The sequence below is a fragment of the Helianthus annuus genome, chromosome 17 (assembly GCF_002127325.2).
Source record: "Helianthus annuus cultivar XRQ/B chromosome 17, HanXRQr2.0-SUNRISE, whole genome shotgun sequence".
NCBI classification, from domain to species: domain Eukaryota; kingdom Viridiplantae; phylum Streptophyta; class Magnoliopsida; order Asterales; family Asteraceae; genus Helianthus; species Helianthus annuus.
The window spans coordinates 42,379,737-42,405,713 of record NC_035449.2 but is presented as its reverse complement, the minus strand read 5'-3'; the positions used below and the strand labels follow the sequence as shown (position 1 = coordinate 42,405,713).

At 38.0% G+C, this 25,977-nt stretch overlaps 2 long non-coding RNA genes across 3 annotated transcripts; one reads left to right on the top strand and one right to left on the bottom strand.

Annotated features, from left to right (window-relative positions):
- Positions 1–5,804: 5,804 nt before the first annotated feature.
- Positions 5,805–19,444, bottom strand: LOC110865846. 2 transcript variants are annotated; one of them, XR_004886935.1, is made up of 5 exons: positions 19,261–19,444; positions 13,098–13,182; positions 11,643–12,446; positions 9,613–10,626; positions 5,805–7,048 (listed from the first exon to the last, which is right to left on the bottom strand). It is a non-coding gene; the product is annotated as an uncharacterized LOC110865846 (long non-coding RNA). The 2 variants fall into 2 exon arrangements; XR_002551027.2 differs by having other exon boundaries at positions 11,643–12,268; positions 19,261–19,443.
- Positions 13,896–17,686, top strand: LOC110865840. Its single transcript, XR_002551020.2, has 4 exons — positions 13,896–14,081; positions 16,862–16,945; positions 17,057–17,152; positions 17,490–17,686. It is a non-coding gene; the product is annotated as an uncharacterized LOC110865840 (long non-coding RNA).
- Positions 19,445–25,977: the final 6,533 nt, after the last annotated feature.

The following is a 25,977-nucleotide window of genomic DNA, read 5'->3' as shown; positions in this document are numbered from 1 at the left end:
AGGTATATCTAAGGATATTATCACTCATAAACTTGGTATTGACAGGTCATTAAACCAATCCATCAAAAAAGGAGGAAGTTTGCACCGGAAAGAAATGCCATTATCCAGGAAGAGGTAGAGAAATTGCTCCGAGCAGGTATGATTAGAGAGGTCAAGTATCCAAGATGGTTGGCAAATGTGGTTGTTGTTCAAAAGAAAAATGGAAAGTGGAGGGTATGTGTCGATTTCACAGATTTAAATAAGGCATGTCCCAAGGATCCTTTGCCATTACCCCACATTGACTCCATGGTGGATGCAACGGTGGGTCATGAGCTGTTGACTTTTATGGATGCTTCATCTGGATTTCAACAAATTCAGATGGAACCATCTGATCAAGAGGATACAGCCTTTATGACTCCAACCAGTATATATTGTTATATTGCTATGCCGTTCGGATTAAGGAATGCAGGTGCAACATATCAAAGGCTGGTGAATATGATGTTCAAGGATCAGATTGGACAAACTATGGAGGTTTACATAGATGATATGGTGGTAAAATCCGTAAAAGCTGAGGATCACCTCCGGGACTTGGAGGAAGCATTCGATATCCTTTACAAATATAACATGAAACTTAATCCTTCAAAATGTCACTTTGATGTTAAAGCAGGTAAATTCTTAGGATACATGGTGACCAAAAGAGGCATTGAAGCTAGCCCGGAACAAATCAAAGCATTAGTGAATATCAAATCTCCTCTCAATGCTAAGGATGTCCAGAGGCTAACAGGCAGGATAGCAACTTTGAACAGATTTATATCCAAATCCTCAGAGAAGTGCAAAGAATTCTATGATATCCTAAGGAAAAACAAGAAATTTGAGTGGATTGAGAAGCATGAAAATGCCTTAAGAGCTCTCAATACAGAAGCTGATGCATTGGCTAACTTAGGATCATCTTTGAAGATCCCGGAGGATATAAGTATCCCCATTATCCATGTCTTGGCTCCTGCCATCGAGGATCATGTGGCCATGGAAATAGGGGAGGATTTTGCGATTATCCCTAGTGAGGATACTCAATCTCATTCAGGGTCAGGATCATGGATCTCACCAATCATGAGACACTTACAACACGGAGAGATTCCTACAGGAGAAAACCCTAGGGCTTTCAAAATTAAGGTATCTCAATTCACAATCTTAAATAATATGTTGTATAAGCGATCTCTTGCAGGACCATATTTAAGATGCATTGAGGATCCTGAAATCCAAGAAGTTTTAAAAGACTTCCATGAAGGAGATTGTGGAAACCACACTGGGGGCAGGGCATTGTTCTCAAGGATCCTGAGGACAGGATACTACTGGCCAACTATGAAAAGAGATGCTGTGGAATATGCTAAAAAGTGTGATCCTTGTCAGAGACACAGCAATATCCTTCATCAGCCGGCTGAATTTTTACATCCTATATCCTCCTCTTGGCCATTTATGAGATGGGGCATGGATATAGTTGGTAAGCTCCCTAAGGCACCTGCTGGAAAAGTGTTCATGCTAGCTATGACTGATTACTTCTCCAAGTGGATAGATGCTGAAGCTTTTGCCCAAGTCAGAGAAAAGGAAGTTATATCCTTCATTAAAAGAAATATTATAACTAGATTTGGTATTCATTCTGAAATTATATGTGATAATGGTTCCCAATTTATTAGGGGCAGAACTACTAACTTTTGTGACAGCTGGGGGATTAAGATGATAACATCAACACCAGTCCACCCACAAGCTAATGGTCAAGCAGAATCATCCAACAAGATCATCATCAACAATTTGAAGAAGAAGCTTGGATCCAAGAAAGGGAAATGGGCAGAAGAACTACCTTATGTGCTTTGGGCTGATAGGACAACCCCCAAGAATGCTACAGGCCAGACTCCATTCTCTTTGGTATTTGGGGCAGAATCAGTGATCCCAACAGAAATGGTGGTTCCAACTGCTAGAACAAGTACCCGTGATCCTGAGGAAAATGATGAGAACTTGGCTCAAGACCTGGATACCATTGAAGAAATCAGGGATCTAGCTAGGATAAGGATGGCCAGTTATCAACAAAGAATGGCTGGTGCTTACAATAAAAATGTCAGGATCAGGAAGTTTCAAGTTGGAGATATGGTATTAACGAAAGCATTTCAGAATACCACCAATCCTGCTGATGGAAAATTGGCACCAAAATGGGAAGGCCCTTATTTGATTGAAGCTGAAGCGGGAAAGGGGGCATATAGATTGCTAACCATGGAAGGTGATTTGCTACCAAGAGCTTGGAATGCTGTCCACTTGAAGAAATATTTCATGTGAGCAGGATCCTCATGGCACAGATGATCCTTACATTAGGGGTATCCTTGAAGGATCCTTAAAGCATCAATGATCCTTACTCTGGTAATGTCCTAATATTGAACTATTTCATTTCCTTATTTTCTCATATAAGGATAAGGATCATGTGTCCTTTATCCATCTCTCACATGATTCTGAGTTTTGAAAGTTCAGGTATCCTTAGCAAAATGTTGATTATCCACAGAAGCAATCCGTTCCTTGGGTTTAACCCCAGTTATTTGGGCTTGACCCCAGTTCCGCCTGTAGCGCATGATGATCCTGGTATAGTTCAAGGCAGTGGGACCAGTACTCGCTTTAGGGGCTGATAATTCCATTGTACTGGCTATACCTAGGATCCTACGTATAATGGTAGACGTACCATACATCCGTTCCTAAGGTTTCTAACGTTTTCACGTTAGCTAGGGTTTTGGCATTGTCATGTCACTAAGTTTGGATAGTCGCCAGTTAGGGCCATACTCCAGTTTACATACGGTCCAGTTATCCTTGGGCTTGTCCCCAGTTATCCTTGGGCTTGTCCCCAGTTATCCTTGGGCTTGTCCCCAGTTGCTAACTCTTATCTTATATTGGCTTAGTCCCAAGTTATGCTCTATTTCAGGTCCTTGAAGTTAAACAACTAGGGATCCTTGATCCTTACTTCTCTCTCAGGTTTATCTTATAGTTATCCTGATTATGGTTAGGATCCTAACTTGGATCCTCAAGTATGATCCTTAACTATTTCAATTCTATTCGTTGATTATTTGAATAACCCTTGTAATTTGACAACTAAACTTGTAATCCTTAAAATATATTACTTTTTGGGATTCTTCAAATATAGGATATTTGATCTTGGATCATATCCTAAATATTTTCATTCTGACTTATTCAAAATTACCTATTTAAACAAGTGTACATCAAAACAATTGAGAATTAAAGAGACAAAAAGGATAACAACACAAGATAAGCCACAAAAGATTAAGGTTTTATTTATTAACAAAAGATTAACCCTTAAAAGGTTGTCAAAATTACCTACCCCGAGCATCTACCAGCAATACGTGGCCCGTCCGCTGGGGTAGGTAAAGGGTGTCCATGATAATAAGTTCTAAGTAGTGCAGGAATATAAAGGCGGCAGGATCACAATGGCTTCATCCCCCAAACAGAGGATCCCTCCACCATTTGCAATCCTGCCTATTGTCTGAAGGATCCTAGATTCTTAATCCTAAAAACTATTGTTCAGTACAAACCATCAAATTGTTCAACAAAACAACCATCAAACTAAAAAAATTGGGCTCCGGCTATGTCTAGAAATTTCCATCATCGCCCAATCATGCAGCCTAAACCTTCGTTGCATCACCACCTCCAGCTCCACTTGCTTCACCACCTTGACCCTTGCCACTGCCTCCAGCCTCAATTGTCAGGATCTCTTCAGCCTCCTCTTCATCATCCATCTCAGCCAGCCTTGCCTTCCAGCCTTCCACATCCCAGCTGCTCCTGTCAAAGTCAGGATCCTGAGCTTCCAAGGCCATTTGCAGCTTGGTCTTATACATTGCTATGGCGGCAGAGACTTTGGCATCCTCGGTGATCTCGTGCTTCTCGTAGTCAGCATTGATCAGCACCTTGGCCGTCTCATTTTTGGCATTCTTGAGATCCTTCTGAAGGTCGGCAATCTTGAGGTCCTTTAGCAGTGCAACCTGTTGGAGGTCAGCAATCTTCCTATCCTGACCCTCAACGTGGCCAACGTAGTCCTCAATCTCAGCGAATTTCTGCAAAGAGGATAAAGGATAAGTTCAGGATCAGGTGATCCTCAAACAAGCAGGATATACAAGCAGGGACAGTGATCCTTACATCGTTGAAGTACTCGAGGAATTGGTGGCGGATCAGAGGCAGACCTTGCAGATCCTCAGCTTCGGAGGCTTTTCTCTTCTTGACTCCCTTTCATTTGAGGGCTGCCTTGGGGATTGAAGCAGTCGGGCTGGTAGGAGCCTTTCTCTTGGAGGATCTGACAGTGGTAAGATCGGTGACACTGAACTTTGAAGCAGACTTGGTGGATTTTCCAGCACCTGCACAACCAAAATAAGATAAGTATCTTTACTTCACTTATATTTCACTATTTATTTGAATTTTTAAAAAAAGATACTTACTTGACATCGTGACAGAGCCTGAGGATACCTCCTGAGAATCCTGGGTGGTTGTCTTGAAAGATCTTATTTCAGGATCAAGTCTCTTGAAGGCGGCGAGTCTCTCTTTGGCAGCAGGAGACAGTCTGAGGTGTGAGACGGTGATAGCTGCATAACAAGAAAGCAAAAGAATGTCAGTGATCCTTATTTGAAAAGAAAGTTCTCTGGTGATCCTTCTCAGGATCCTCCATCCTACCATGGGTAGCCCATTTCCGGGGTAGATCCTTCCCATCAGGGATAGAATCTCTTTTGACGAAAAAGAAACGCCGCTTCCAGTTAGTATCGTTCTTGGTGGCTTTGAAGATCGGGTGTTCCTCACCAGGTTTACGTTTGAACAAATAACGATGAGAACCAAAGGTAGTGAGATCATACAGCTCTCCCAGCTCTGGCATTCCTAGGTCTTTCCCTTTCTGCTCGATGATCCTTTCAAGGGTATACAAAACCCTCCAGATCATCGGCATGGCTTGGATATAAGAGATGCCGGTTAGGGAAAAGAAAGATTGGGTAAAGGCTGGAAAAGGATATGTATAGCCTATTGTGAACGGAGTAACAGGAAAAGCAACCCAGTTGTTGGAAATATGATCACTCAGGGCATTGGGATCAAAGGATTTAAACACAGTATTCGCCGGGAAACAGTAGCGGATCCTATCAATCTGTGGATCGGTGAAACAACAGCGTTCTTTTATGGAATCTTCGATGATCCCCTGGCTCTTCAGTGGGCTGTTCTTCGGGTGATCCTTAGCTGGGAGTTCCGGAGCAACATTTTTGACAGAATGATGGAAAGAGAAAGAAAACAGAGCAAGAGAAGGAAGAAGATGAAGAGAGAATACCTGTTTATCTTCGGATGGGATTATAAAGGGAGTATCTCTGAAATTTAAATGCAGAACGATCCTATCTCTATCTCCTATTTATAATCATGATTGTGCAGGGTTGTCACTTCTGTGACGTCAGAATTACAACGGATAGTTCTATATCAACGGCTATATATCCGTTAGTTAGTTGCGGATAAGATCAAGAAAATATAATTCGTTCATTTTACAAATTACTCCTTATATTTTGGGGGCAATTGTTAGGGGAGGATTTTCTAATAACCCGTGATCCTTACTTGTTATTCTAACAATGATCCTTACTTCTGTGACAGATAGTGATCCTCAGAAGAGCTTCAGGATCAGGATCATGGATCACCTTAAGGATCCTCATACTAACGATTGTTTGTTTGAATTTCGTATTGTTTTGCAGGAGTAACAAGCTTGGCCTGGTCTTGGCAACGTTGCTATGGAATATTCCACGGGTATTTTGTAACGCCCATAATTCTTATTCCAAATAAGTATTATTATTTACAAAATTCGGGCATGACCCGTTCGTATAATGAACAATTCCCTGTAAGAACTTAAACATGACGCAGCGGAAAATATGAGCCCAAAAATTTTCTTTCTTATTTAGACCCATTACTTATTTAAAAGCTCAAATACAAATGATAAACATTTACAAAAAAGGGATTAACAATAACCACATTAAGTTAACACTTCAAGACAATACATAAATCAGACTATCTGGCCGTTCTTCTCATACAATCTTTAATTTTGGGCTCGATCAATGCATGCTTATCTTCGATAGTAGTGGTAGAGATACGTGCAATACCTGTGAACATCACATACAACTTAACCATTAGTCATTGACAACGTTATACAACATGATTCTCATATAATCTAATAGTGAATAACATTTAACAATGAAACTTTGATTTATTTAACTATCCTTTCGTATTTTCTTATTCAGAGTTCGACTTCGATACTTTAAGAACCCGGTGTTCATATACCTGCAATGCATTTCAATCTCAAAGACACCATTAGCAATCATTAATGCTCGAACATAATGAAACCATTCCGTACCATTTCTTCATACATTTATAAGATTTCGCATTCACAAACGTATACATTCCTAATTTTTACGTGCATTCATAGCAACCACTTCCTACTTACATATATTATTTTTTTATTTTTATTTTCAGCCCCTTCACCCGGCAGGGTCGGGTTAACCACCCGGCCGTGTCAACTAACCATAAATTTTTCACAGAACATTCACCCGGCCCTGTCAGCTCACCACCCGGCCGTGTCAGCTCTGCACTTTTCCCAGCCATTAATTCTTACCGAAACGGACATAACTCTCTCATTTTTGATCCGTTTTACCCGATTCTTTTTCCTACGCGCCCGTAATTTAATTGCGGATCTGTTTATCACTTCGCGACGCATCAAAATCTGATTTATAAGCAAACGGCTTATAAACCCCTTTATACATTATTTGACCAGTCTAATCCTACAAGTTTACTTTCATTATAAACAACTCCTTTGTTATACTAAAATAATACTTACCTCAATACTTCTCATTCATTACATGATTCTTGCATATTTTTCTACACATAAATACTAAATACTACGTACATACTAAGAAGTGAATTGGAATCACTTACATCGTGCGTTCGAGTTGTGCATAGCTTCTTTATTTACCCTTGATCCGTTAGCCTTCTATTCTTGAGTCCATGTCAATTGGGATTCCTATCATTTCAAGTCATTACGTCCATATCATAGTTAGTATGCATGTTCGTTCATATCACATCCATTCCTAGCTCTTAGCTACATAGACTTTCATTAGTCAAGCTTATCATGCATATGACATGAACCGACAACCATAATATTCAACATTCACTCACTCAAATTTATTATCATACGTACGTACACATAATTGTTCTAACACATATACATGATTCTTTAAAATCTCATAAGCATATTCATAAGTCTAATCATGCCACTCGCATATTCGTTGACTTTTTAGAAAGTCAACGGTTATACCTACTTATTCCCAACTTATGAACACACACACAATTATCTTGATATGATAGACTACTTGTAGTATCATCATACACAATTCATATTCATGTTATGTGGTACATACAACTACATGATTACTTGATTTTATATCCGATGTTCACTAGATCAATTTTACACATAGTAACGCTTTAAACACACCTTAACAACTGTAAACATTCACCCGAAGCAATATTTAGTGTTTAGTAAATTGGTGACTAGAAAATCATATGTTATAAGTCCATAAAACACATTATTTTCATTGCTGCATTTTTCACGCAGCAGCTGTTCGGGGTCACTTTCCCCCTTTTTAATCACATAATCTGACTTCGACTTTCAAATAAGAATTGTAATATGCGAAACAAGCTTTTCAACGATATAAGGCTCGTTGTCTAACTCCTAATAATGAATGAGATACGGCCTTTACAAGATGACTATCTAGGGCTGTCAAAAGTGACGAATTTACTAACTTTTCATGCTGTTTTGACCCACTAAATCTCATAACCAGCCTCTTGTGACCAAATATGAAATGTAATATGCGAAACAAGCTTTTCAACGATATAAGGCTCGTTGTCTAACTTCTAATAACGAATGAGATACGGCCTTTACAAGATGACTATCTAGGGCTGTCAAAAGTGACGAATTTACTAAATTTTCATGCTGTTTTGACCCACTAAATCTCATAACCAGCCTCTTGTGACCAAATATGAAATGTAATATGCGAAACGACCTTTTCAACGATATAAGGCTCGTTGTCTAACTCCTAATAACGAATGAGATACGGCCTTTACAAGATGACTATCTAGGGCTGTCAAAAGTGACGAATTTACTAACTTTTTAACACAAACTTGAATCAATTCAAGTTTCATGTAGGCATTTTATCAAACACTTGATGGGTTTCACATTAATAGAATATATTGTACAAGTATCTTATGTTCATCTTCCTATTCTTGCCTTTAAAAATTCAAATACTATTGAAATCGACCTAAAATCACACCATACTCAAACTATCAAACAAACATTCATCGCATACAACATGCTACATCAATTTTTGAACAAGAATTCGACATAGGTGTTATACCCATGTCGCCACTTTAGTTAGCCCAAGTGGGTTTCATCTTCAAACCTCAATTAACACTAAAATCTTGATAAATTCATAGTCCATATGATAATTCTAACATATATTCGTGCTGGATTTCATAAAATTTCATGAATTGATCATAACCTAATTCATACAAAAATCATCAAATCCAAAATTACCACTTTCCATGTGTTTTACAGAGTTGAACAATCAAGAATCTTGTTCATGCAAGTTCGATTTCAGCCAAAATCCATCCAATTTGGTCGATTAGGGTTTGAGAAGGGGTTTCCCCCTTCTTTCTCTTCTCTGGTCGAACACCCACATACGCCCAGGTGTGGGTGTGGGGTTTTTAATTTTATTTTTTTATATTTAATCTTTTCACTCATTCAAAACTAACCCCTCATGTTTGTCACTTAATCATAATTGACCCAATTTCATTTCCTTTCTTGTTTTGCTAGGCATTTAACTAGGTTTAATAACCTAGTTATTACATTTCCTTCTTTTAAACGCGTTAACATACTGGCAACTAAGCAATTCGAATTTTGGGGCGTTACAAATCTACCCCACTTAAAGAAGGTTTCGTCCCCGAAACCTCTTTCTTTTCTGCCATAACCCGTCTAGTTTTATTCTCGTTTGTTCATTCATTCGAGTTACATTGGAAGACTTACATAAGCATGTTGTGAGAATTTACACTAGTCACACATCCCATAGTCATCATTATTTCATTCATTTCCGCATACAATCTCGTTCACTCGTACGCATTCAACACATCGTACTCATTCATGCACATAATCATCTAACAATAGACTTACTTATAAACGAGTTTCGTCCCTTCGTACAAATAACATATTTTAACATATTTGTAGGTTCAAGTTCTATTCACATATGGGTTTTAGAGTCTAAGGCGAGCTTTCATTTTAAACCTGCCGCAATTTACGGCTATCATCCTTTTCTTACGGTTACTACTTGCTGGTTAAACTCGATTCATGGTTTACTTATTAGGCACTAGCATTCATACAGCTCGATGACATTAAGTCGAGTTGAAATTCATTCCTTGGTCGACCTATAAGAGTCAAACCTTCCTTTTCATGTCACATTTGTGCTATCAATAATTCATACAGAAGTTCAATCATAGTGTAAAATTTTATATTCATATATTAAATAATTTGCTAACCTTACTTCCTTAACGCAGTACTTGGACATGCAGAAACGAGCCGGTCCTCTTCGTCACCATCCATACCATGTTTCGGATTGACCTCATTCATCCGTGTGACGAGCTTTCGCTTATGAACATTCTCTCACTGACCTTACTAGGATTATCACATCTTGGTTCCTTATTTATATATTAATACTTTCTCAACTCCTTCGTAGAACATTGATGTGTTCCACCTGTACAAAATAGGTCTATACATGACCATTTCTTAACATATCATTTTAGTTGTTTGACCCATTCACGATGGTTCAATACATAACTGTTCTTCCGCAATTTTTTTTTAACTTATTTATCAACTTCTGCAGTTTGACTTTTCAAAGTCAACCTGCCACTTCTTTCTCTTTTATGAATACACATAACGAAGTACATGTTTGTACTTCTTGTCAATTCAAGCATATATTTAATTTCATCACTTTATGCTTTAGTGCTCCTCACGTACACTTGTCCTTTCCATTAAAGCTTAGGTCTTTCGCCCGGGTCGTAACCCGTCATTCACTTTGACTCTCTAGAGTCAAGTATCAACATATTTCACGCTTGTAATTTACCCAATGTTTATTTCTTACGACTACAACTTCTTGCCACATCAACCGTTTTCGATGTTTCATACCTACTTAATGGACCGAACTAATCTATCCATTCTTTATTACTTCTTTTATTATTAACAATTCATCTTCATTCGTCTTCTCAAGAGTCAAACTACAATCACCTTTTTACCCGCATTTTATTACTTGCTTTATTACTTATCATTATATTTCGTTTGACCTTCGGGAGTCTACTTTGTAAATACAATCTTACATATGCCTATCGATTATTCTATCCTGACGCATCCATCTCTAGTCGAGTCATAAACTCCTATTAAATGCATAACTTTTATACATACCTGGCACAAGTCGAAATCCATTGACTTGTTATCCATATTTTGCTTGACTATTTCCTTCCAGTTTGTGACATTACATTTCCGTATATCATGCTCACCTACAATTAAATAACTTAACCATTTCAAACATTAATACCTGGTTCAAATGGTACTCACGATTTGACCCGCATAACTCATTTATCCTTTCAGCCATCCTTTCATACAATACTTGAGCGTAATTATATTCATATATTTACATATATATAAGTTCAAAACATAACAATAATAATATCCGCTTCACAAGGAATATTTACTCGTTCTATCTATAATTATTAAAAATTTTGAGCCCTTCACTCTTGTCATCCATTCTTACTTATCTGATTCGTGCCTATTTACAATTTCGAACTTTTTCATCCTATCATTCGTTCCCTTCTATGTTCCGAATCCGTCTCGCGGTTTCTAACATATCATTCATATCTTTCATCCCTTTCATGTTTCGAATCCGTCTCGCGGATTCTAACATATCATTCATATCTTTCATTCTTTTCATGTTTCGAATCCGTCTCGCGGATTCTAACATTTCATTCATATCTTTCATTCTTTGAATCCGTCTTGCGGATTCTAACATATCATTCATATCTTTCATTCTTTGAATCCGTCTCGCGGATTCTAACATGTCATTCATATCTTTCATTCTTTGAATCTGTCTCGCGGATTCAAACTTTGCATTCATATCTTGTTGATCCGTACTTTCTTACGGATTCAACATTCTTCATTCTTATCACTTATACTTTTTACTCTTACGTAGTATCCTCAATTTCCCGAAAGTCTTATTACCCATTTCACCTGCACGCCCACCTGCTACCCAGTTCTACCAGACATACCTGCGATAATTACCACGGTCTCACGAACGTCATATGCTTCTTGCGTACTGGCCAGGTGCGCAATCCACATACTAGTTTCGTGCCTTCGTGTAATCATCGCCTTATGTCCGAGAAGTGGGTTTCAGTTTCGTACATATTTCTAAAACTTCCCCAAGACCACGTCATTGTCTTTCGTTTAATAATTACCCTTCCAAGGAGATCTCTTCCTTTTTCTTTTAACATCGGTACCCATACATATTAATAGCGCGTACCTGGGGTTAATTTGCCTATTTGCATCTTTGCCTGCCTTAGTATTCATCTTATTCTGCATCCACGGACCATCATCTTTAAACACTTATGCTTACCTTGCACATACAAAACCGTTAGTTTCTTTATTCACATGCATAAATACATACTTACATTCGCTTTTACCTTTAGATCTTGATCGAGTCCTGGATTGTACGGGATCCTGGTTACAAGAGCACGTAGGTTTGAGTTCAAGTATTTACCTCCTCATACTTGATTTCCCTCAAACTAGGGCTCTGATACCAACTTGTAACGCCCATAATTCTTATTCCAAATAAGTATTATTATTTACAAAATTCGGGCATGACCCGTTCGTATAATGAACAATTCCCTGTAAGAACTTAAACATGACGCAGCGGAAAATATGAGCCCAAAAATTTTCTTTCTTATTTAGACCCATTACTTATTTAAAAGCTCAAATACAAATGATAAACATTTACAAAAAAGGGATTAACAATAACCACATTAAGTTAACACTTCAAGACAATACATAAATCAGACTATGTGGCCGTTCTTCTCGTACAACCTTTAATTTTGGGCTCGATCAATGCATGCTTATCTTCGATAGTAGTGGTAGAGATACGTGCAATACCTGTGAACATCACATACAACTTAACCATTAGTCATTAACAACGTTATACAACATGATTCTCATATAATCTAATAGTGAATAACATTTAACAATGAAACTTTGATTTATTTAACTATCCTTTCGTATTTTCTTATTCAGAGTTCGACTTCGATACTTTAAGAACCCGGTGTTCATATACCTGCAATGCATTTCAATCTCAAAGACATCATTAGCAATCATTAATGCTCGAACATAATGAAACCATTCCGTACCATTTCTTCATACATTTATAACATTTCGCATTCACAAACGTATACATTCCTAATTTTTACGTGTATTCATAGCAACCACTTCCTACTTACATATATTATTTTTTTATTTTTATTTTCAGCCCCTTCACCCGGCCGGGTCGGGTTAACCACCCGGCCGTGTCAACTAACCATATATTTTTCACAGAACCTTCACCCGGCCCTGTCAGCTCACCACCCGGCCGTGTCAGCTCTGCACTTTTCCCAGCCATTAATTCTTACCGAAACGGACATAACTCTCTCATTTTTGATCCGTTTAACCCGATTCTTTTTCCTACGCGCCCGTAATGTAATTGCGGATCTGTTTATCACTTCGGGACGCATCAAAATCTGATTTATAAGCAAACGGCTTATAAACCCCTTTATACATTATTTGACCAGTCTAATCCTACAAGTTTACTTTCATTATAAACAACTCTTTTGTTATACTAAAATAATACTTACCTCAATACTTCTCATTCATTACATGATTCTTGCATATTTTTCTACACATAAATACTAAATACTACGTACATACTAAGAAGTGAATTGGAATCACTTACATCGTGCGTCCGAGTTGTGCATAGCTTCTTTATTTACCCTTGATCCGTTAGCCTTCTATTCTTAAGTCCATGTCAATTGGGATTCCTATCATTTCAAGTCATTACGTCCATATCATAGTTAGTATGCATGTTCGTTCATATCACATCCATTCCTAGCTCATAGCTACATAGACTTTCATTAGTCAAGCTTATCATGCATATGACATGAACCGACAACCATAATATTCAACATTCACTCACTCAAATTTATTATCATACGTACGTACACATAATTGTTCTAACACATATACATGATTCTTTAAAATCTCATAAGCATATTCATAAGTCTAATCATGCCACTCGCATATTCGTTGCTTTTTAGAAAGTCAACGGTTATACCTACTTATTCCCAACTTATGAACACACACACAATTATCTTGATATGATAGACTACTTGTAGTATCGTCATACCACTACTAGAAAAGATACCTTTAATGACACAAGAACAATGACACACACTAAATTTATGACACACAAACGCTAGTGTCATAGAAAAAATGTCATCAATGGTAAAATCTGAATATTTTATGACATTTATTTTTGTGTGTCATCGTTTAAATGTCATTTTCAAAATAATAAAACACATAAAAATATATGTGTCATGGTTTTCTGTGATCTTTTAACTTTTAATAGTTAAACAAAACGTGTGTGTCATCATTGTGTGTCACCAATATGCGTGTCATCGTTTAATTTTTAATTAATTTAATCATCAATCTATCTAGCAATTCCCGCTTTCTAAAATCTTATCAAAAATTTGAACAATATTTATCTCCCCAAAATTCCCTCTCAAAACCCCAAACCCTCAGAGGCTTCATCATCCCAAATCCCTCTAAAAATTCTACACACCAAATTCCCAATTCCCTCTCAAAAACCCAAACCCTCAGCCGCTTCATCATCGATTCATCCCAAATCCAAACAAGTTTCCTACTGATCATCTCCTTCCAGGTAATAAACCTTGCCCAATAATTTATTAACAAAGCATCTTAAATTCTAGGGTTTATGTATCCGATAATCTGCTGAACATCTGCTTTCAGGTTTGAAGTTTTGTTATACTTCATGAAATATCAATGTTATTTTATGTTTTTTACTTTACTGTATGTATTGATGTATCAGCATAGTGAATTACACATATGTATCAAAATTATTTTGTTCTTATTATTATTATGTGTATAGATATAATATATAAGCATGTAGTATGTGATTTGTCGGGTCATTAGAGACACACTCTAGGTGTTTGATGAAATGTCTCAATAGAATTTGTTAATTGGATATGAAAAAAACTTTGAAACTGTCTATTATCATATTTCGGGTGGAATTCCTTTGTCGTTTAATGAATCTCTTGTTAGAGTATTGTTGTCTATGAATCGATTTCGGATGACATTTATGTCATTTTACTGTTTTAGGAACCTTGTATAGAGTAACTGGTAGAAATTACTTGGTTAGGGTTACACAAATTCACTTCTTGAATATATATGATACTTATACCTGGCAAAACAGGCCGGTCGGGTTAGGTCGGGTGGCTGGTCAAAATGGGTTCGGCTTGGAATGGGTCGATTCAGAAAAAAAAGGTTGTTTTGGTTTGGGTCAAAACGGGTCTGGGCCGGAGAGAGTTCGGGTCAGGACCGGTTTGGATTGAAACGGGTCCGTGTTGGAATGGTTTTCGGGTTGGGCCATTTGTTAAACTGGACCATTGTAATTGTTTAACTGGTGTAGGTAACTGATCTGTTGTACATAAACTGCTACTGATCTGCGTTAAAAATGGATGAAACAGCTAAACTGGAACATTCCAGTTGTTAAACTGGTGCGTTGCGTATCGGGTCAAAAGCAAGTTCTCTAAGTGTTTGAAACATGCTGTTGTTAACTGGTGTTGCGTATAAATTCAAGAACCTTAAAATTGGTGGGACTCACAAATGCAATTGGGTATGAGTAGATAGATGATGACCCGACGTTTGATTTAAGGATGAAATAGTTAATCAACAAGTTAAACTGATGCTACCGCTGTTGTGTGTTAACAGATTCAGCAGCAGCAGTCTTAAGTGTTTTACATATATCAAATCATTTTTTCATAAATTGAATCATATATCAAATCATTTGTTTTTCTACATGTTGCTGTTTATATTCATACATTAATATAATCATTTATGGGGTGTATTGGTTTAATTATTATAAACAGTCTACCTCTGTTAAAAAACAAATAAACCTTTCTGAATAAAGAAGTTACTGTATACTTTTTCATTGTTTCAAATTCAAAGTGATTACTATACAGATTTATGTTCCAAATGAGCCAAGCCCATAGCTTCAAAAGAGCTAGACATTATTTTGTAGTCAATAGTTACTCTCTTGTAAATTTAGTACTGTTCTCGTATGTGGATTATATAACACAACCCATGCATGAAACAAGAACTAAATCCCAGTAAAAGATATATATGAAAACTGGTAGTTTAAAGGTGTTAAAAAAACATACCATATAGGGTCGATAATACAACTCAATTACCAACTTTAAAAAGAAAACCACATAACTTTGTTTGAAGAAGAAGAATGGAGATTTTGGTCGGACATTGGGAAACCTAGGTGAAGATCGCATACAACGTCCTGGAGGAAAATGACATCGGAAAGTCGGTTTTTTTTGTTCTTTTTATCATGGTTGTACAAATCCCGACTACTCTCCGATTAGTCACCGATTAGTGGCCGTTTAATCGCTAGACGGTCAATGGCGGTCCTATTTGGGCCAAATTTTGGCCTGACGCCGGCCATTTTTCGACCAAACCTTATAAATTCCTTCCAATTACTTAAAAAATTGGTCAATGAGGGGTTAAAACATGTATACTTTAAAAATCTACATATAATATGTACCCCGCCGCCCGACTAGCGCCTAGCGATTCTTACAACACTGCTTTTTATTTCTTTCATTTAGATGGTTAATTACGATTTAGCCCGTCACATGCTTCTCATATGATAAGGTTTTAACTAAAAAGTGGATGGAGTTAGTACACTGGAGTAAAATTGCAATAAACTAGAAACCTTACTTTTAATTTTATGTTTTAATTGCCTAGCTCACTTGGCAATCCCCATGTTGTTTGGGTTGGGCCGGCTTCCTCCTTGGAGGTCGCCGGTTCGACTCCCGGGTGTTGCATACGGGGGGTGGGACGTCCCAATGATGGATCGTATCCTACCGAGGCATGGTGCGGTCTTGAGGGCAACCCGGTTTTACCCAGCTGTTACCCCAGCGAGTCTCTCGTGTGGGGGCAGTATGGTTTCCGGGCGGAAGTCAGCTTGCGCGGCGGCCGGGGCCCGATCGAACATCGCGTCCGAGAGTGCGGGGCTGACGGGGGATTGTCTTCGACATGAACCCGGTGACCAATAGGTCCAGTACATAGAAAGTCATCTTCCAAAAAAAATTACCTAAATTTGATTCGGATCATGATAAAGATTCCAAATTGCATGAAATTTGTCTTTATTACTTAATTATATTATTGTGTTTTTATTAATTAATTTTGATTCACATCATGCTATAATTAGTTATTGTGTATTTGTTACTTAATTTTGATTCACATCATGCTATAATTAGTTATTGTGTATTTGTTGAAACAGATTTTTTTTGAGACATGGAATCGAATTCTGACTCGGATCGGATCATGCTGAAGAGAACAGAAATTATTGAAAAATTATAAATTATATTATATTATTAATTTATTATGACATATTTTTTAATTTTTCTTTTGTAGGGCAATAGCCTTGTATGCTGTACAAAGTGGAACCAAGACCAGGGTTAAAGTTAATTGGGTAAAGTCAATTGGGTTAACGCTAAGGTGAGCACTTAATTCTTATTGATGGAAACTTATCAAAATTTTTAGTTGTGTCCATGTGTTCAAATTTTTGCTTCAACTCCATCGACTAAATCAAAATTTTTAATTTTGTAGTGTCCCTATCAGACGGGAGGTAAATGTGGCTACTACGTATTGAAGTTTATGAAAGAGGTGGTTGACGAAGAAATTGAAATACTTGGCAATGACAATGTAAGTACTATTTTTCAAATGATTACTTTTGGAGTATTATTAGTTTGTTAGTTAACTGGCTTCAAAACTTCTATTATGCAAAACTTTTATTAGATCACTAAATTTAGTTTATAATATTGGGGATTTTGATGAGACGTGTGTTTGGTTTGCATATAAAAGAAACGAGGTAAAAAAGATAACTAAATAACATGATGGAATGAGAATATAATTCTGTGGATATCATCTTTGTTTCTCATATCAAAGTGCATGTATTTAGGTTTTCTAATTTTGTTTATGTCATAAATTGTTTTTTTTATATAAAAGTGCATGTATTTAGGTTCTTTAATTTTGTTCTCAGGTTGGGAGAGGCAAAGCGGTATACACGGATGAGGATATTGATGGGATACGTGAAGGGTGTTCGAGTTATGAGGCAGCGTTTGTTTTTAAGCGACTATTTTAGATGTCGAAGTATGTACGCCAAACAATATTTTTTGTTAACTTAAGATATTTGTATTATTTTTTACGTATGACTATGAAATGAATTGTTTTGGTATATGTGTATTTTGTTATGATTTGGATTTATATATTGTTTTAGTTCTATGAGGAAAATTAGAAATTCTACCGATAAAAAAAATAAAAAATAATAAAAATAAAATTTAAAACCATGACACGCAATGCATGTCATAAATGTGTCATAAGTGTTGTCATTAAGGAATGTCATGAGTGTGTGTCATTAAGGCGTGTCATAAAGGTTTGTCATTAAAGCGTGTCGTAAAGGTGTGTCATAAAAGGATGACACAAAAGAGCATGTCATCTTCAATTAATGACAGGTGCTTCCTTGACACTCTTTTGTGTGTCATATCTACCCTTTAATGACACGCATTGCGCATCATTGAAGGTCTTTTTTCTAGTAGTGTACACAATTCATATTCATGTTATGTGGTACATACAACTACATGATTACTTGATTTTATATCCGATGTTCACTAGATCAATTTTACACATAGTAACGCTTTAAACACACCTTAACAACTGTAAACATTCACCCGAAGCAATATTTAGTGTTTAGTAAATTGGTGACTAGAAAATCATATGTTATAAGTCCATAAAACACATTATTTTCATTGCTGCATTTTTCACGCAGCAGCTGTTCGGGGTCACTTTCCCCCTTTTTAGTCACATAATCTGACTTCGACTTTCAAATAAGAATTGTAATATGCGAAACAAGCTTTTCAACGATATAAGGCTCGTTGTCTAACTCCTAATAACGAATGAGATACGGCCTTTACAAGATGACTATCTAGGGCTGTCAAAAGTGACGAATTTACTAACTTTTCATGCTGTTTTGACCCACTAAATCTCATAACCAGCCTCTTGTGACCAAATATGAAATGTAATATGCGAAACAAGCTTTTCAACGATATAAGGCTCGTTGTCTAACTTCTAATAACGAATGAGATACGGCCTTTACAAGATGACTATCTAGGGCTGTCAAAAGTGACGAATTTACTAAATTTTCATGCTGTTTTGACCCACTAAATCTCATAACCAGCCTCTTGTGACCAAATATGAAATGTAATATGCGAAACGACCTTTTCAATGATATAAGGCTCGTTGTCTAACTCCTAATAACGAATGAGATACGGCCTTTACAAGATGACTATCTAGGGCTGTCAAAAGTGACGAATTTACTAACTTTTTAACACAAACTTGAATCAATTCAAGTTTCATGTAGGCATTTTATCAAACACTTGATGGGTTTCACATTAATAGAATATATTGTACAAGTATCTTATGTTCATCTTCCTATTCTTGCCTTTAAAAATTCAAATACTATTGAAATCGACCTAAAATCACACCATACTCAAACTATCAAACAAACATTCATCGCATACAACATGCTACATCAATTTTTGAACAAGAATTCGACATAGGTGTTATACCCATGTCGCCACTTTAGTTAGCCCAAGTGGGTTTCATCTTCAAACCTCAATTAACACTAAAATCTTGATAAATTCATAGTCCATATGATAATTCTAACATATATTCATGCTGGATTTCATAAAATTTCATGAATTGATCATAACCTAATTCATACAAAAATCATCAAATCCAAAATTACCACTTACCATGTGTTTTACAGAGTTGAACAATCAAGAATCTTGTTCATGCAAGTTCGATTTCAGCCAAAATCCATCCAATTTGGTCGATTAGGGTTTGAGAAGGGGTTTCCCCCTTCTTTCTCTTCTCTGGTCGAACACCCACATACGCCCAGGTGTGGGTGTGGGGTTTTTAATTTTATTTTTTTATATTTAATCTTTTCACTCATTCAAAACTAACCCCTCATGTTTGTCACTTAATCATAATTGACCCAATTTCATTTCCTTTCTTGTTTTGCTAGGCATTTAACTAGGTTTAATAACCTAGTTATTACATTTCCTTCTTTTAAACGCGTTAACATATTGGCAACTAAGCAATTCGAATTTTGGGGCGTTACATATTTCGCACACGTTTGACTGGAAATGGACGTTGTGGAGAACGTGGGAGCATGGCACAAAAGTCGGATAGTTTGTTAGCATAGTTAACTTCTATTTTTAAAGGGGTAACGAGCTAGTAATTAGAACACTTAGCCATTTTCAGCTACACACACTCTCGTACAACTGCACTCTTGAAGCATTCGGCAAACACTTAACAGTTTTCACACACTTTTACACATTTCACCATAGTGATCCTTGTACCTAGCTCGTTACCATCCGAAGTTGTAAACATTTATTGATTAATTTGAGCTTGGTGATCGGTAGTTTCCATCACCCGAGGTTTTTTATGCTGGAGATCATTCATTGATCAAGGGCTTTTTCCTCGTATAAATCCTTGTGTCGTTTGTGCAATTTACATTGAAGTGATCCTTATCATTGTTCCTCATTTCAAGCATCATACCCCATAACTAAGAGTTTGGTTGCATTATCCTCATCAGATTTTTGACCAAAACAGCAAGCATGAACACTTTTCCACCAGGTGCCTTAGGGAGCTTACCAACTATATCCATACCCCATCTCATAAATGGCCAAGAGGAGGATATGGGATGCGAAAATTCGGCCGGCTGATGAAGGATATTGCTGTGTCTCTGACAAGGATCACACTTCTCAGCATACTCCACAGCATCTCTTTTCATAGTTGGCCAATAGTATCCTGTCCTCAGGATCCTTGAGAATAATGCCCTGCCCCTAGTGTGGTTTCCACAATCTCCTTCATGGAAGTCTTTTAAAACTTCTTGGATTTCAGGATCCTCAATGCATCTTAAATATGGTCCTGCAAGAGATCGCTTATACAACATATTATTTAAGATTGTGAACTGAGATACCTTAACTTTGAAAGCCCTAGGATTTTCTCCTGTTGGAATCTCTCCATGTTGTAAGTATCTCATGATTGGGAGGATCCATGATGCTGAACGAGACTGAGTATCCTCACTAGGGATAATTGCAGAATCCTCTCCGATTTCCATAGCCACATGATCCTCAATAGCAGGAGCCAGGATATGGATAATGGGGATACTTATATCCTCCGGGATCTTCAAAGATGATCCTAAATTAGCCAATGCATCAGCTTCTGTATTTTCTTCCCTTGGTACCTGTGTCAAACTAAAGGAAACAAAAGAGAGTGTCAATTCTTTGACTATCTCCAAATATTTGGTTAGCTTTTCACCTTTAACAGCATAGGATCCATTAAAGTGATTAGTGATGAATCTACATGTACCTCAAGATACCTGATCCCCATATGCTTAGTAATTTGCAAACCAGCTATCAAGGCTTCATATTCAGCCTCATTGTTAGTGGTTTGGAACTCACAAGCTATAGAGTGGGGTATTATGTCCCCCTGTGGCGATTTTAGTAGTATTCCAAGCCCTGTGCCTTTGACATTTGAGGATCCATCAGTATAGAGTATCCAAGGATCCTTGGTCTCCTCTAGGTGCTGGACTTCTAATTCAGCTTCCTTTTGCAAATCACTACTGAAATCTGCCACAAAGTCAGCTAATGCTTGGGATTTAATGGTTGTCCTAGGCTCATATCTTATATCATACGCACTAAGCTTCACTGCCCACTTAGCCATCCTTCCTGACATTTCAGGTTTCCTGAGGACATTCTTAATTGGAAAATTAGTTTTAACAATAATAACATGAGTTTCAAAATAATGTCTTAATTTAGTAGATGCCATTATTAAAGCAAGGATAAGCTTTTCTAGGTGTGAATACCTGGATTCGGCATCAAGTAAACTCTTACTTACATAATAGACATGATGTTGTGTACCTTCGTGATCCTTAACAAGGACTGCACTTACTGCTTTTGAGGATACTGCAAGATATAAGGATAGCACATCTCCTTTTTCTGGTTTCATCAAGGCCGGGGCTGAGGATAGGTAATCATTGAGAGCTCTTAAGGCACTTTCATGCTTCTCAGTCCACTCAAATTTCTTGTTCTTCCTTCGAATATCATAGAATTCCTTGCATTTCTCTGAGGATTTGGATATAAATCTGTTCAAAGCTGCGATCATGTCTGTTAGCCTCTGAACATCCTTAGCATTGGCAGGAGATTTGATATTCACTAAAGCTTTGATTTGTTCTGGGCTGGCTTTAATGCCTCTCTTTTTCACCATATATCCTAAGAATTTACCTGCTTGAACACCAAAGTGACATTTTGAAGGATTAAGATTCATATTATATTTGTCAAGGATATCGAATGCTTCCTCCAAGTCCCTTAGGTGATCCTCAGCCTTTTTGGATTTTACCACCATATCATCTATGTAGACCTCCATAGTTTGTCCAATCTGATCCTTGAACATCATATTCACCAGCCTTTGATACGTTGCACCTGCATTCCTTAGTCCAAATGGCATAGCAATATAACAATATATACCAGTTGGAGTCATAAAGGCCGTATCCTCTTGATCAGATGGTTCCATCTGAATTTGTTGAAATCCAGATGAAGCATCCATAAAAGTTAACAGTTCATGACCCGCCGTTGCATCCACCATGGAGTCAATGCGGGGTAATGGGAAAGGATCCTTGGGACATGTCTTATTTAAATCTATGAAATCGACACATACCCTCCACTTTCCATTTTTCTTTTGAACAACAACCACATTGGCCAGCCTTCTTGGATACTTGACCTCTCTAATCATACCTGCTCGGAGCAATTTCTCTACCTCTTCCTGAATAATGGCATTTCTTTCTGGTGCAAACTTCCTCCTCTTTTGATGGACTGGTTTGAAGGATCTGTCAATGCCAAGTTTGTGAGTGATGATATCTTTAGATATACCTGTCATATCTTCATGTTTCCATGCAAAGGTAGTTCTCCTTCTTTTGAGGAAGGATATGAGGTCTTCTTTCATTTCGCCAAGGATCCCTGATCCTATATAGATTTTGGATTCAGGATCACCAGGATCCATGAGGATTTCTACTACATCCTGCTCTCTTGCCTCCAAGATCCCTTGGAGGACACTTTGATTGCTATTGCTCTCTTGATTTTGTGGCTGGTTTCATCGATGAAGTGTAACAGTTCTTAGCCTCCTGCTGATCACTATCAATCTTCACTATTCCCCAAGGACTAGGGAGCTTCACACATTGATGGTAGGTGGATGGGACTGCCTTCATATCGTGTTTCCAAGGCCTGCCAAGGATAACATTACAACAAGATAAACAGTCAATAACGCAAAATTTTTGATAAGAATGTAGGCCTTCGATATAGATTGGGAGTTTAATGTCCCCCAGAGTATTCTTAGTCTCGCCACTCAATCCCACGAGCACAGAGGATCTCGGTATGATACCTGATTCGGGGATACCCATCTTCTTTAGAACATCAAGCTGTATAATGTTCACAGAGCTTCCTCCGTCTATAAGGATCCTGCGGACAAAATGGTTAGAAATAAAAAGAGTGATAACCAAACCATCGTGATGAGGATCCTGAATGTCAACACGATCATCCTTATCAAAAGTTATGACTTTTCCTTCAGAGACACTGGATGTTCGGATGGGTCTATCTCCATTATCCATTTTGGTTTCCTTTGCATGCCTTTTAGCTGCTGAGAAGGATGTGCCACAAATGTCTGATCCTCTAGAAATAAAGTTTATTACTTGTGCATCTGCTGGAGGGGCCGGAGCTTTCTCAGGGATCCTTTCAGGATCCTGAGTCCTTGACTTTTTTCTCCCCAATAATTCTTTCAAATGCCCCTTGCTCAACAAGTATCCAATTTCTTTTCTCAGGGCGATGCATTCTTCTGTGAGATGCCCAAAATCTTCATGGTATGCACACCACTTTGATTTTTCTTTGTTGCAGCTGGTCTGTCACTTTTCCTGGGCCATCTAGCTTTATCACCTAATTCTGCATCGCAAGGATTAGTTCATTGTTATCAACAGAAAAACAATATTCAGAAATTGGAGGATAATCCTCGTCATCCTCTTCTTGATCAACAGCATGCACATTCTGGTTATCAGGTTTGTTATAGGATCTGAATTTGTTGTTCTTGAACGAGGATCCTTGCTTTTCTTGTTTCGAGGATCCTGCTAATCTCTCCTGGATCCTCTTATCATCCTCTAGCCGGATGAACCTGAGTGCCCGGGTTCTTACCTCATCTAGGTTTCTGCATAGTGTCATAACAAGATCATCATAGAACAATGAATCCCTAAGCAATCCCATTTTAAAGGCCTCAACAGCTGTGGCTATATCCAGGTTAGGAATGTCTAAGGATTCTTTACTAAATTTAGTGATATAATCCCTTAATGATTCATTATGACCCTGGGTTATCCTATATAGATCACTAGTTAAACGTTCAAATTTTCTACTACAAGAAAACTGATTATTAAATAAGTTAACTAGATTAGCAAATGAGGTAATAGAGTAGGGGGAAGACTTAGCAGCCATTTGAGAGCTGATCCAGTAAGAGTGGATCCAAATCCCTTGCACAGACATACTTCCTTTAACCTTTCTGGGATTGGATTGATCTCCATCCTCTCCCTGTATTGCGCTATGTGTTCTTCAGGATCCGTTGAACCATCATACAACTTCATGGTTGGCACGTGGAACCTCTTGGGTATCTCAGCATCACAGATTGGTGGTGCAAAACAAGATATCTTATGGCTCCCATCTGCAATCTCCGGGATAGGTTTGCTCCTGGAACACTTGATATCATATCCTTTAACTTTTGCAATTCTCTGGCCATGACATGATTGATACCTGTATCCTGCATGAATCCATGGTTAGTAGTAAGAGAATTATTAAAAGTGTTACCTCCCACCGGGTTCAAATTAGGAACTCCGGATGTGAACCCATATTGTTGAGACTCTGGAATGATCGAAGGACCAGTAGAAGCAATGGTCTGCATTGGGATAAAGTCTCCCTGATGGATATCTGAACTTCCTGATTGCAAACTCCTTAAGGATCCCGGCATCTGGAAGGATCCATGAAACTGGGATGATCCTGGAACAAAGGAGGATCCTTGAACCTGGGATGATCCTGGAACAAAGGAGGATCCTTGAACCTGGGATGATCCTGGAACAAAGGAGGATCCTTGAACCTGGGATGATCCTGGAACAAAGGAGGATCCTTGAACCTGGGATGATCCTGGAACAAAGGAGGAGGATCCTTGAACCTGGGAGGATCCTTGAAACGGCCATAACCCTTGAATCTGCTGCGCTCCTGGGTATCCTCCTGAGCTTATGAAGGATTCTGCATGCTGAGGATGGGGTCCTGCTGGTTGGAAGTGCGATCCTGAGGCCTGAGTCATTGTTGTTGAACCATAGTGCACTCCTTTTGGTCCTCCCACATATTGAACGTCTGGAATCACTGAAGGCTGAGAAGTTATCACCGGAGTATCAAAATTCAAAGATCTGGGCACCAGTGGGGAATGATCCTCTGCCGATCTCTTTTGTTTTTTGATGTCTCTAATTTCTTTAAGAATCCTCTCATTGGTCTTATCCTGCTGCTGTATATGATCCTTCATCTGCAAAATCAGAGTAAACAAGTCACTAGTAGTAGGAGTATAAGAAGCAGAAGAAGTTGGAGGTTTTGAAAAAATGGGAGTTGGTTTCTTCTCAGCATTTTTCTGAGGTCCAGCAGGTGGTGGAGGCAAAGGTGGAATGCCCTGAGATGAATTGACCGCAGACATCGCAGTAGAAGTATTCTTTGATGATGAAGCCATGTACTTGAATGCAATGAACCCGAATGATCACAAACAGAAGAACTTCTTAGGAATGAAGCACCAATTGCCCCACGGTGGGCGCCAAACTGTTTTGGTCAAAAATCAGATGAGGATAATGCAACCAAACTCTTTGTTACAGGTATGATGCTTGAATTGGTGAACAACAATAAGGATCACTTAGAAGTGAATTGAACAAGTGACACAAAGATTTATACGAGGAAAAAGCCCTTGATCAATGAATGATCTCCGGCATAAAAAACCTCGGGTGATGGAAACTACCGATCACCAACTTCAAATTGAACAATAATTCTTTACAACTTCGGATAATAGCGAGCTTGGTACAAGATCACTATGGTGTAACGTGCTGAAATGTGTAAAAATTGCTAAGTGTTTTGCTGTATGCTCAAGAGTGCTGATGTACGAATGTGTGTAGCCAAAATTAGCCAAGTGTGTCTAAAACTAGCTCGCTACCCCTTTAAAAAAACAGAAGTTAACTAAGCTAACTAACATTCCGCAATTCGTGCCTTGCTCCCACGTTCTCCACAACGTCCATTTTCAGTCAAACACGTGCGAAATAACCGTGGAATATTCCTTAGTAACGTTGCCAAGACCAAGTCCAACTTGTTACTCCTGCAAAACAATACGAAATTCAAAGT